The following is a 13,447-nucleotide window of genomic DNA, read 5'->3' as shown; positions in this document are numbered from 1 at the left end:
ACCAGGGCGTGATCTGAGACTAAAATGTTTCCAGTTGAGCAATCAACAACAAATGAAATGAGGGACTTAGATATAAAAAGATATTCTAAAGTAAATCTTATGAACTGATGAAAAAAATGTTTAGTCCCTACAGATGGGTTAAAAAGTCTCCAAATATCTTTTTACACATCCTGTGAAGTGCCAATGTTGCTCTATGGGGCTAGGGATGTCACAATGTGACTTTTTGATGGTACAATTATTGTCCGATAAAAAATAAATCATGATTTCAAGATTTGTATGATTATCTGCAAATTTACGAATTATGCAACAATAAAACCCTCCACAACCATATCCCAAGTTTTATTGCAGTATTTGTTAGGACATGCAGTTAACATATATTCCCACTTCTATGTTGAAATCAAGTAGGTGAAGTACTTGTATTTAGGTAGGTGCAATTTTCTCTCTCTGCCCTCCGACACAAAAACGTACTGTACCTTTTCAACAAAAAAGTATGTATACCCTTTCAATAAATAAAAATTAAATATAACAAATAAATAACCAAAAACAACTATAACTAAAACCATATGATTAAAATAAAACGGTGTCAGGCAACGAGATCCTTCTTTCTTTATTCAGTAATCTAACGATCAGCCGGATAATCACAGCACTTATACATTCACTGAAATCTTATTTCAGTGACTTAACTATTTGGAAGCATGGTAGCATTTATAATATATAACTATACAACTCTTCAGATTTACAGTTTAAATTCAGTGTTTGACTTTACCAAAAGGTAAGTATTACACTACATATAATATTTGCTGCGTTTGTAAAATAATTACCTTGATCTGGGCATGAATCTCTGGATGGTGATCCCTCATGTGTTGGAGCAAATTAGTTGCATTCACCACTTTTGCTGACACTTTTTGTCAGCACGTTTTGCATACTGGACACCAGACTTCAACATCTCCCATGTCATTTTTTAAATAGCTGATTTAATTAACTTTTTCGGTGGATACAACTCCAGGACATTGCGTTGTTCCACCATGTTTTAATATTGAGAGTTTCACGTGCGCTGAAAGTTTGTGTTCTACACGCACCCCGCCTTACCTAGACAATCACCTTGTGAACTCCGCTACCATAGTAACAGCTAGCCGGGCCGGGCGCAATAGTAAGACCCACACCGAAAGACAAATTTTTTGTACTTTTTTTTTTTTTAAACAGACAACGTGGTTGTTTTTTCCAGTTTTAAACCGTAGCTTACAAATTATTACAGTTTATTATTCATTTTAAATCGCAGTTAATTGTGAAATCAGGTAATTGTGACATCCCAATAGGGGGCTTGCACACTTTTGCTTCACTATGATCAAGAACGGAGTCCATCAAAAGATTGATGTCTCCTCCCAATATTATATCAATATGGGTGCCAGCGGCTTGCAACATCCCTTCAAGATCTATAAAAAAGCCCTGATCAATGTTAGGTGCATAAATATTATCCAGAATAAGACTTTGTCCCTTATTTTCATCTAAAACTATAATGACTCTTCCTAATTTATCTTTACTGCATTTGAGACATTTGAATTATAGAGGTTTAATTATCAGCGTAATGACTCCCCTGCTCTTACTCGAGCCAGCACTATAAAAAAAATGCCCACCCCGTATATTTACAAATTTTTCAGCTTCACGCAGAGAAAGGTGCATTTCTTGAAGAAACACTACATCATATTTCTTATGCTTAAGAACAGAAATAACATTACTTTTTATGGTGTGCCCCAACCCATTCACATTCCACATGGAGAGAGACAATCCACTAATATTAACACTTGACATTGACTTAACGAAATAATTGTGTGTCAAAACCAAGATTACAAAGACTACTTTCCAACATTGGTGTGACCATCAAAACTAGAACTTCCCCAGAACAAAACAAACAGAAAAATTTAAATGTGTGCATCAACCCCGCACACAACGGCTCCAACTGCCATCCATCCCTCCAAACTCCAACAGTCCATGCACACCTATGAGAGCCCCCGCGACAGCTTTGCTGTTGGATTGCTCAAGTCTGGTGTTTCTATAAACATTTTGTGAGACAGAATTGCACAGCAAAAGATAATCTATAAAACAAACTCCAGCCTATAGGAGGAATCAGTTCAAAGAGCATGTAGGTTTATCCATAAAACTGTCCTGAAGGTGTGTTACTCTACAAAATAAACTCCAGCCGGTAGGCATAACCAGCACAGAAAAAAAAAACCATCAGTTCCCTCAGAGTCAAGTGATTGTTCAGTGAGCCGGCTGCAAAGTACCACAAGATGACTTACTCTCTTCAGTGATTTTATGAAGGACATTGCTTGCTGTGGGCATGTGAATGTTTTATGGCCCTCCTTAGCATATATTCTCAATTTGGCTTGAAATATCAGGGCAAAAGCAACCTTCCAGTGATGTAAAAGTTTCTTGCATTCCTTCAATCGATCACATTTCTCTCGTTGAATTAGCAAAGTTTGGGAATAAGAAAATGCTGTGATATTTCTAAGAAGGTTTTCCTTTACTCCTCACCTCACGTAACACAAGATCTTTATCTGATGATCTCAGAAATGACCTCAGAAATTTGGCCACAATTGATTGGGGCGTGCCTTCCTTTGCAAATCGCCAAGCAGGATGCAGAGCTCGATTTCCACCATAGGGTGTGCTATGTCGAGCAGATTCGGAAGGAGCCCATATAGGAATTTCAGGAATTCAGACGAAACGGACGTTATTCTGCCTGCTACAGTTCTCCATGTCCTCCAACTTCTCCCAGGCATGCCCAAATCCACCTTGGTCAGTAGCGTATTAGCAGATAATCCCCTCTGTTTCTCAACATACCTGTCTCTTGTAACCACATTAGAGAACTTTGCCTCCATGGCAGTGATCAATCGATGTATCACAGCAAGATCCTCTAAATCAGCAACAACCATCATCACCTTTGCCGACATATTCAGCATCTCGCCTTATTTCCCGCACATCTCAGACTAAACCGACTCCCAGGCTTGTGGCCTGTTCGGAGGCATCAACTTGAGCACGTAAGAGTCTTTTAATGTCTCTAGAGCCCGAGGATTTGGAATTCTTTGACATATTATCCAACTAGAACAGTTATGGAACAGTGTGTTTCAAATCTCGTCGGTTTATGCCATTAAAAGTGTTAAAACTAGAAGTGCGCAAAGCTTACCCTTCAAACGTCCGATCCTCGCATGGTGTCACATGACTCCTACCAATTACTAAAAAAAAAAAAAAAAAAACCTTCATAGATAAGATTTGGTTTTTCCCACAACAAATTCAAAATACTGTCTATATTTCCTCGTTTATTGTTGTTGTCCTTTCAGCTGTCGCAGTCACACAAACAGGTGTACATTTCAGGGTTTCCGTTAGCCACTAATTACTGTTTTTTTGATCTTTAAAATGTCCTAATGTCTGACAAATTCAAACATTGTAGGACACAATGTCAGATTAAAATATTTAAATCTGACATTGCAATCTGACAAATAATAAATTTTATTAGATTAAAAATGTAAATAAATTAGATTTAAATACATTTAATTCAGCAACTCCTTTGGCTGATGCCACAAGTGTACAGTGTGATGCCACCCAAATGATAACAGCGCTTCGGTCAGACGGAGATTTAAACTTTCATGAAAATTGCAAAGTCCTAATCTGCCATTAACCTAACGATATGTAATTTAGAAATTTGGTTTTAAACAAAAAGATGGGTAGCAAATTGCAGATAAGTTGTTTTGTTCACCCAAAGTGCAAATGAAATTTGAGAGGCGAATCTTTTCAGTGAATAATGACATGGATTACCGATGTATCCCGTTTGAAAAATGCATATTTTTGCAATTCAGTTTGTTGCCTCTAGTGGCGCACAAATGAAAAAATTGATAGGTGAATCTTTTCAGTGAAAAAGAGCAAGTAACATGGATTACTTTTATGGTATTTTATTGCACATTTTTGTCCTTTTTGGAGTTCCTTTTGGAGTGCTCGCTAAATTATTTCATTGTATGAATAAGAGCAACATAAACTTTCTGCAAAATATAATAAAAGAGAAAAATCTAAAGAGTTTGGAACAGGGTACGTAAATAAAAATTAAAATTAAATGTATGGCTGCACAAGGCTATTCCTTGAAATCACTTTTTCCATTTGTAGATTACAATTAATACAGCAACATAAAGCAAAACCCATTGGCTATATTAGACCAAGTTTGAGGGACAACCAGCAATTCTGTCCCCTCTGAATCTGTAATGAACAATGTGTGGACACCAATTACGAAAAAACACGCCAACACAGATTCTAAACAACACACAGTCTTGATCTATGACTTTGTGTGTTCTCTCTCTCTCTCTCCCCCTCTCTACAAAATAAAGTCTCTCCATCATGACTCCCTTCCCCCAGTCTGTGGTGTTGTCCCCCGACTCCAGGGTCTCCTCTCTGCACTGCCTCATTAGTGTCAACTCTAATGGAGCATCAGGGCCAGAGAGTGGGACGAGACCAACACTTTAACAGCAATTAACCCTTGTTCCTTCCCCAGGGAAGCTGGCGTCAGCCTTTCTCTAAACACACTGTAAACAAGCCAGCTTGATCAATCCCAAAGATGTAGAGGGCACACTACCTGGTGTGCATGAGAAGGCTACCAGCAAAGTATCTCTTATCTATGCACTATACTTGCAATTTGACTGATGGCAAAAGTACAATAGAAAAATCCCATCACATCTTCCTTTGTAATGCTAGATCCCTCGTTTGTACAAAACCTCCTTAAAAATGTTGCAAAAGTGATATGCATCCCCTTCATTTATTCGTACCCCTTGCAGCCAGTGCCAAGGGTTGTGTGTGATGCCAAGGACCCTTTTTACCACCGACTTACTGTAAATTGCATCACTCTCGAGACTCAAATAAGCAGTCAATTTCGAGATATATTGCAGCATTTTAGGCCCAGTGAAGCCAATTAAAAGCCAGCTGAGGAGGACTGGGGTCAGGAGTACTTAGTTAAAAAGACTAAATATGAAGCAACCAGCAGGGTTTGTTTGCATAACTCAGAGCTTACATTAAACAAGACCACTTTCTTTTGTTGAGAATAAGACTCTAAAACCATACAATATGCCAACCATGAACAAATATGCAAAATTAGACAGATTTTCTGATCCCTGAGGGTAAAAACCTCACTAAAAAGGGCATTTTAATAAACATGCTGCAATAAACCTTTTTTCTAACACACCTAAGCTCTTCATGCCTCTTATTATAGAAGTGTTAGGTAACGCCTGTAAATAAAACAGTGCAACCTCATCACCATTGGCAGGTCTACAGATATGCATCCCAATGGATGAGGGGTAGTGCTGAACCACGTCCAAACTATCCCACTCATTGCTATTACTGTGATGGTTATGGAAAGCTTTAGATTAGTCTAGTGAATGCTTTGAGGGAGGAGTAAAATGCAGAAGAATCTGAGCCAGATCCACAGCCATTTGTATCAGGAGCATAATGCACCTTCCAAATTGCCTCTTTCTGTTGTCTTACCAGTTTTTTTTTCTGTCAGAGGGTAACAATTTGAAGGGACAATTCACCCAAAAATTTTAATTCTCTCATCATTACATAGTCAAGCCATCCCAGATGTGCATGATTTACTTTCTTCTGCAGCTCTGTAGGTCCATACAATTCAAGTGAATGCTAGTCAAAACTTGGAAGGTCCAGAAAGCAAATAAAGGAAGCATAAAAGTAATCCACATAACACCAGTGGTTAAATCCATATCTTCAGAAGCGATCTGATACAGTTGAAGTCAGAAGTTTACATACACCTTAGCCAAATGTTTTCACAAGTCCTGACATTTACCAAAAAAAACTTTCATCACATCCCCAGTGGGTCAGAAGTTTACATACACTTAGTTAATATTTGGTAACATTGCTTTCAAATTGGTTAACTTGGGTCACACGTTTTGGGTAGCCATCTTCAAGCTTCTCACAATAAGTTGCTGGAATTTTGGTTGATTCCTCCAGACAGAACTGGTGTAACTGAGTCAGGTTTGTAGGCCTCTTGCTCGCACACATTTTCATTTCTGCCTAAAAAATGTCTTTGGATTGAGGACAGGGCTTTGTGATGGCCACTCCAATACCTTGACTTTGCGGTCCTTAAGCCATTTTGCCACAATTTTTGTATGCTTGGGGTCATTGGCCATTTGGAAGACCCATTTGCTTCCTGACTGATGTTTTGAGAGGTTGCTTCAATAAATCAACATAATTTTACTTCCTCATGATGCCAACTATTTTGTGATGGGCAACAGTCCCTCGTACAGCAAAGCTCCCCTTCAATATGATGCTGCCACCCCCATGCTTCACGGTTGGGGTGGTGTTCTTCAGCTTCCAAGCCTCACCCTTTCTCCTCCAAACATAACGATGGTCATTTTGGCCACAGAATTCTTTTTTTGTTTCATCAGACCAGAGGAAATTTCTCCAGTAAGTAAGATCTTTGTCCCCATGTGCACTTGCAAACTGTAGTCTGGCTTTATGGCGGTTTTGGAGCACTGGCTTCTTCCTTGCCGAGCAGCCTTTTAGGTCATGATAATATAAGACATGTTTTACTGTGGATAAAGATACTTGTCTACCTGTTTCCTCCAGAATCTTCACAAGGTACAATGCTGTTGTTCTAGGATAGATTTTCACTTTTCGCACCAAACTATGTTCATCTCTAGGAGACAGAATGCATCTCCTTCCTGAGTGGTATGATAGCTGCATGGTCCCATGGCTGTACAAAATCTTGTTTGTACAGATGAACGTGGTACCTTAAGGCATTTGGAAATTGCTCCCAAAGATGCACCAGACTTGTGGAGGTCCAGAATTTTTTTGGCTGACAAGAGTTATTAGCTGATTTCTTTTGATTTTCCCATGATGTCAAGAAAAGAGGCACTGAGTTTGAAGGTGGGTATTAAAATACATCCAAATGTACACCTCCAATTGACTCAAATTAGCCAATCAGAAGCTAACTGGCTAACTGCCTAAAGGCTTGACATAATTTTCAAGGGGCAGTGGTGGCTCAGTGGTAGAGGCTCAGGGTTACTGACCAGAAGGTCGGGGTTCAAGCCCCAGCACCACCAAGATGCCACTGTTGGGTCCTTGAGCAAGGCACTTAACTCCAAGTTGCTCTGGGGGGATTGTCCCTGTAATAAGTGCACTGTAAGTCGCTTTGGATAAAAGCGTCTGCCAAATGCATAAATGTAAATGTAAATGTAAATTTTCTGGAATTTTCCAAACAGTTTAAAGGCACAGCTAGCTTAGTGAATGTAAACTTCTGACCCACTGGAATTTTTATGCAGTCCATTAAAAGTGAAACAATCTGTTTGTAAACAATTGTTGGAAAGATTAATCATGTCATGCACAAAGCAGATGTCCTAAATGACTTGCCAAAACTATGGTTTGCTAATATGAAATCTGTGGAGTGGTTAAAAGAGTTTTATGGGCCTGGGTAGCTCAGAGAGTATTGACACTGACTACCACTCTTGAATTCGTGAGTTCGAATCTAGGGTGTGCTGAGTGACTTCAGCCAGGGATCCTAAGCAAACAAATTGGTCCGGTTGCTAGGGAGGGTAGAGTCACATGGGGTAACCTCCTTGAGGTTGCGATTAGTGTTTTTCGCTCTTAATGGGGCGAGTGGCAAGTTGTGTGTGGATCGTGGAGGGTAGCATGAGCCTCCACATGTGGAGTCTCAGCAGTGTCATGCACAACGAGCCACGTGATAAGCATGGACTGGCGGTCTCAGAAGTGGAAACATCTGAGACTTGTCCTCCGCCACCCAGATTGAGGTCAGTAACTGCATTCCAAATAAGAGAATAATAAAAATTAAACTATAAAAAGAGATTAATGACTTCAACCTAAATGTATGCAAACTTCTGACTTCAACTGTACGTGTGGGTGAGAAAAAGATCAATATTTAAAGTCCTTTTTTACTATAAATATCTACTTTCACATTTATATGCTTTTGTTTTTGGCAATTCGCATTCTTCCTGCATATCGTCACCTACTGGACAGGGAGGAAAATGTATGGTAAAAATTCATATTAATATTATTAGATAAATATTGATCCGTTTCTCACCCAGATCTATCAGGGCTCATGACTGCGACTAAATAGTCGCATTTTGCAACCATTTATCCTAACAGTGCGATTAAACTTCGCAAAAAGTAATCCACCTGAAAAGTAATCCACCTGAAAAAGTAATCCACCTGAAATATGCTATAGCCTGGAATGCATACTGCATTCCAAGCTATAGCATATTTAGAATGGATAGGTCTACTGGAAGAGGTGGTGGATTACTTTTCTATGTTAAAGAGCATTTACAATGCCAACAGATAACTGTGCAAGATAAATTGGATGTAGAGATTGAATGTATTGCTTTAACTATAAATGTGTCACCTCAGATGTCATTCATTTTAGCTGGTTTTTATAGACCACCTTCGGCTGATGTTAAATTTTATACATCATTTAAGGAGATTTTAAAAGAATTAAATACTCTTGGTAAAGAAGTGATTGTACTAGGGATTTCAATGTAAATTGGATAGATAAAAACAGTAGGAAAAGGTTAAAGGAAATAATAGGACTTTATGATTTTGAACAGCTAATAAAGGGACCGACAAGGATAACCAAAACATCTAAAACACAAATCGACCTGGTATTTTCAAATAAATCTGACAGAATAATAAAATCTTTTAATTTTATTACAGGTATATCAGATCATAACTTAGTTCTTATCGCAAGGAAGTTAAACAAAAATAGATTTACATTTAGAACAAATAAGAAAGAGGTTTTTTATAGAATACCCAATAAAGATTTGGCACATTTTGACCAAGAGTTGGAGAAGGTAGACTGGAATATTTTGAACTCTAATGATGAAATAGGCTCATTTTGTGGGAGCTTTTTTAGATCTAATCAATAAGGTTAAGGCAAAATTTATTAAAAAATGCGTTAACTTGAATAAAAAGGCACATTTACCCTGGTTGACAAAAGACATTTGGAATTTGATGAGTAGAAGAGATTATATACTTAAAAAGGCTTTAAAATCGAACATTGATAATGATATGCGTCTATTTAAGGATTATCGGAATAAAGTAGTGAAAGAACTAAGGACTTCGAAAGCAAACTTTTTTATTGATGTGATAACACAAGCTAAAGGAAACAATCACTTAGTCTGGAAGCACATTAATACTATTTCTCGGCAAAAATTGTCTCAAAAATGTTATGAAATTAAAATAAACAATGTTTTAACGCAAGAAGAATCAAAGGTAGCTAGTGCTTTTAATAGTTTTTTCAAAGATTCGGTTAATGATTTGGTTGTTGTTTTTGGTAACAGAACAAGGGAAATTAAATATGTAGATTCAACTAAACCAGTGTTTCACTTAAGTGAGGTCTCGGAGCAAGAAGTCCTTAAAATTTTACAAGGACTTAAAATTTCAAAGTCACAGGATGATTATGGTTTAGATTCGTGTATGGTTAGAAGGAATGCTGCCACCCTATGTCGACCTACTACTCAGCTAATCAATCGATCCATCAGAGAAGCGGTCTTCCCGACTGTCTAAAAAGGCAGTGGTTACACCTTTGCATAAGGGAGGAGATAAAGCTGAGCTGGCCAACTATAGACCAGTGAGTATCCTACCTGTAATATCTAAGGCTGTCGAGAAAGTAGTGGCCATGCAACTGATGGATCATTTGAATTATGGAGAGCACCCCCTGAATCCTCTTCAGTTCGGTTTTAGAAAACACCATTCAACTGAAACGGCACTTTGTTATTTTGTTGAACAACTCAAAGCCATGTTGGATAAAGGGGGGGTGGTGGGTGCCATATTTTTAGATCTGAAAAGAGCATTCGACACGGTAAACCATAACATCCTGTTATCTAAATTGTCCGCTCACAATATTTCTGACGAGAGTCTTTGTTTTTAGACTGCTCAGTTGGGGTGCCACAAGGCTCCATTTTGGGCCCTCTCTTATTCAGTGTTTATATAAATGATCTTCCAGCTATTTGTCCTGAAGTTCACGTACAAATGTACGCCGATGACGCCGTGATATATGTCCATGCAAAACTAAGACAGAAAGCAGCAGCTGTGCTCCAGGGAGCGATGGAAAAAATTTCAGATTGGATGGTACAATCATGCTTGACACTAAATTTTAGCAAAACTGTCAGCACGCTTTTTACAATAAGGAATACTTCTCACTCTGCTCGGAAATTATTGTAAAAGGAACAAGAATTCACGAAGCAGAGTCTGTCAAGTATTTAGGCGTATTGTTCGACAGGACACTGTCATTTAAAAAGCATGTTTCAAAACTGATAAAAACTGTAAAATGTAATTTATCGCAGTTCAGATATATCCGCCCGCAAATGAGCACAGATGCAGCCAAGCTTTATTTGCATGCGATGATATTATCACATTTTACATATTGCATCACTAATTGGTCTTTATCAACAAACTCTGCGTTACAGCCGCTTCAAAGCTTGTACAAACAGGCACTCAAAATATTAGATAAAAAAACGGTTTCATACCATTACTGTAACATTGTGAAGAAATACAGATTATTAACGTTTGAAAATTTTGTTTTGTTTTCAAATGTTAATTTAGTATATAAAATTTTTCATGATTTGGCACCACAGCCCCTGAGTATGTTTGTGAAATCGTGTGAAGAGGTAGGACTTAGAACAACGCGAGCCTCCCACAGAGGAGACTGTTATGTCAACTTTAGGTCCTCTGCTTTTGGACAGAATTGCTTTTCTGTGAAAGCTGCAGGGATGTGGAACTCGTTGCCTTAAACTATGCGAGAGAGTAGCACCTTGCAACAGTTTAAACTTAACCTGAAGAAATGGTTGAAAGATGGTCAGATTTGTGATCATTAGCACAAAACTGGTTAATTGGGGTTTGGCTAAAAATATAAGAAGGTAAATTCAAAAGGGAACTGTAAATAGTTGTAAATACTACTGGTAGTGCAATTGCATGTTTTGTGAGATGATCCTTTTGCAGGTGTTTTATTTGTATTTTGTATTGTGAAAGGATTCATCATTGGGAATGCTCATTGTCCACTGTATTAACCTGCTGTCACCTTGCCTCTGTCCAGGGACTACAGATGAAAATTAGCTTCTAGCTATTTCTGGTTTGTGCAACACATTTGTTGTGCAATGTCCCTGTTAAATAAACAAATAAATAAAAATAAAATAAAAACTGTCGCACTGGTTCTACTACAAAATTGGCTGACTCTCTGATTATGTGCTGTGGTTTTTTGTTGCGTATGAGAAATATCAAATGGCAAATGTTCCAGAAGCTAAACGAAACAGTTCTACCTGGATCAGTCACGTGGCTCAATGGACAGATCAGCACAGAGCTTGGACCAGTCTCAAACTCTAGATAGCGCAGATCATCATAGACTGCGTTCCAAATGGCATAACCCACCCTCCGAAAGGGCACGTTCAAGGGAGAATAATCATGATAGTCATGCTGTAAGATCGCTTCAAACAGAATTTCCAATAAAAATAAACTTAAAAAGGGAGTTCTGAATTACCCTTATTTTTGAGCCCTTGACCTTTTAGCCATTCAAAACTCTCACTGTGGTTGGCAAAATCTTCAAAGGGAATTGGGCTTAAGGATGATCACTTCTGAATGGAACACACCCATAAACAGGACTGCGAGAAGTGCGGGCTGGTCTGTGGATTCAGCATTGATTATTTGTTTAAAACCTCTATGAAAACCCCTAATGTGTCAGTGATAGTTTAAAAAGGCTTTGTTTGTCTTCAGATGACTATTTTAATCAGTAAGAATTCATTCCCACTGTCAAAGTTTTTACATTTATCCCAACATAAAAAAAGGTGTTAACATTTGACAAATGACTTTTATAATATCAGTACATTTACAAAATTTAAAATTCAGTGCTTCATTGTGACATAATGTGCATAATTATTGTAAATGTACTTATATGTACTTAATAATATTAGTTTTTGTCCATATATTTTTCATTTTAAAGATATACACCCCACCCCACTGTGCGACCAACTCAGTTGCTGGTGCGGGCGGCCATCTGTAGAACTTGGAGGCATCGGTGCTACCACTCTCAAATGTTAGCCTGGAGCCTTGTCAATTGAATCGCTTCTGAAGACATGATTTAACCACTGGAGTTGTATGGATTACTTTTGTGCTGCCTTTATGTAGATTTTGGAGCTTCAATACATCAGCACCCATTCACTTGCATTGTATAGACCTACAGAGCTGAAATATTTTCCTAAAAATCTTTGTGTTCAGCTGAATAAAGAAAGTCATACACATCTGGGATGACATGAGGGTGAGTAAATTATAGGAGAATTTTCATTTTTGGGTGAACTATCCCTTTAACACAAAATAATAATGCTTTGCTGACATTTTACAACTAAACACCACATAATTATACTTTACTTTCACATACATAATACAGAAAAGTAAAATTGCATAGTTCCATCCAAGCTACAGGTTCTGTTAGGGGTACATTCACTTTTAGATAATGCTTTTTGTGATTAATACTATTATTTTGCCAGTTCTTGTTTGTGATTAGCCTACTTCTGAGTTGAATACAATAATATTTGTTAAACATGCAGTGAGTTTACCATACTGTTTCTGTAAAACTTTTACAAAACAGAAAGCTCAAATGTGCCAGGGACAAAGTACTTTTGATTATCGATATCTATTTTCAAATAAGGTTTACAAAAACCAAAGAGGTCCTCACGTTTCAGACATAGCAATAGATCACGATACGGTAATGATACAATGTCTCGATGTTATATATTCATACTGGATACATGTTGAACATTCTTTTCAAACGAATGCGTTGTACAACAACAGAGAATATACCTAAAGCTGTATAATATCACACCTGAGAAAGACAAAATATGGTGTTTTGTCTTTAAAAAGAAACAATTCAGTGGACATTTGGCATTGTTGCTAGAAAGACGTTGATGAAATCAACAAATAAAATGTGTAGCATACCTGATGCAGTTCGTTCTTTTCAAATTGAGTGCAGGCGCCCTTTCTTCTCAGAAGTTCCGGGTTATGCGACGATATGATTGGTTCCTGTGACTATGACGTCACTTAGTGACGATAGGTCTGAGCCATCTTAGCAAATCGGTTCATTCGATCTGTTCGTTAGAATGAATCACTTCAGCAAACCGATTTAGTGATTCGCTTCATCCATTACGCAAAATGGTGTGTTTTTTGTGTGTGCGTGTGGTTGTTTATTGTTTGGTTTTTAAATTTAAGAATGCTATACCCTTTTTGTGCTCTCATGTTACCCACGTAGGCTGCAATTTGCATGTAGATTCCGGTGTACGTTTCACTTCAACCGATACATTAAAATGAACCGATTCAAAAGAACGATTCGTTTGCGAATTGGACATCACTAAACGTCATCCAGACAGTTCAGGGCTGAATCTGATCCTAGAAGCGTTACTTACGA

General features: G+C 37.9%; 1 protein-coding gene across 1 annotated transcript in view; it reads right to left on the bottom strand.

Moving 5' to 3' along the window:
* Window positions 1-13,027, bottom strand: part of LOC127637815 (rho guanine nucleotide exchange factor 39-like) — a 71,934-nt gene extending 58,907 nt beyond the window's left edge. Inside the window, exon 1 of the mRNA XM_052119103.1 lies at window positions 12,982-13,027. The gene's annotated coding sequence lies outside the window, so the exon portion shown is untranslated. The remainder of the gene's footprint in view (window positions 1-12,981) is intronic.
* Window positions 13,028-13,447: the final 420 nt, after the last annotated feature.

Source organism: Xyrauchen texanus, chromosome 45 (genome assembly GCF_025860055.1).
Source record: "Xyrauchen texanus isolate HMW12.3.18 chromosome 45, RBS_HiC_50CHRs, whole genome shotgun sequence".
Taxonomy (NCBI): Eukaryota; Metazoa; Chordata; class Actinopteri; order Cypriniformes; family Catostomidae; genus Xyrauchen; species Xyrauchen texanus.
Note: the sequence above shows the minus strand (reverse complement) of the source record. Positions and strands in the feature narration are given on the sequence as shown.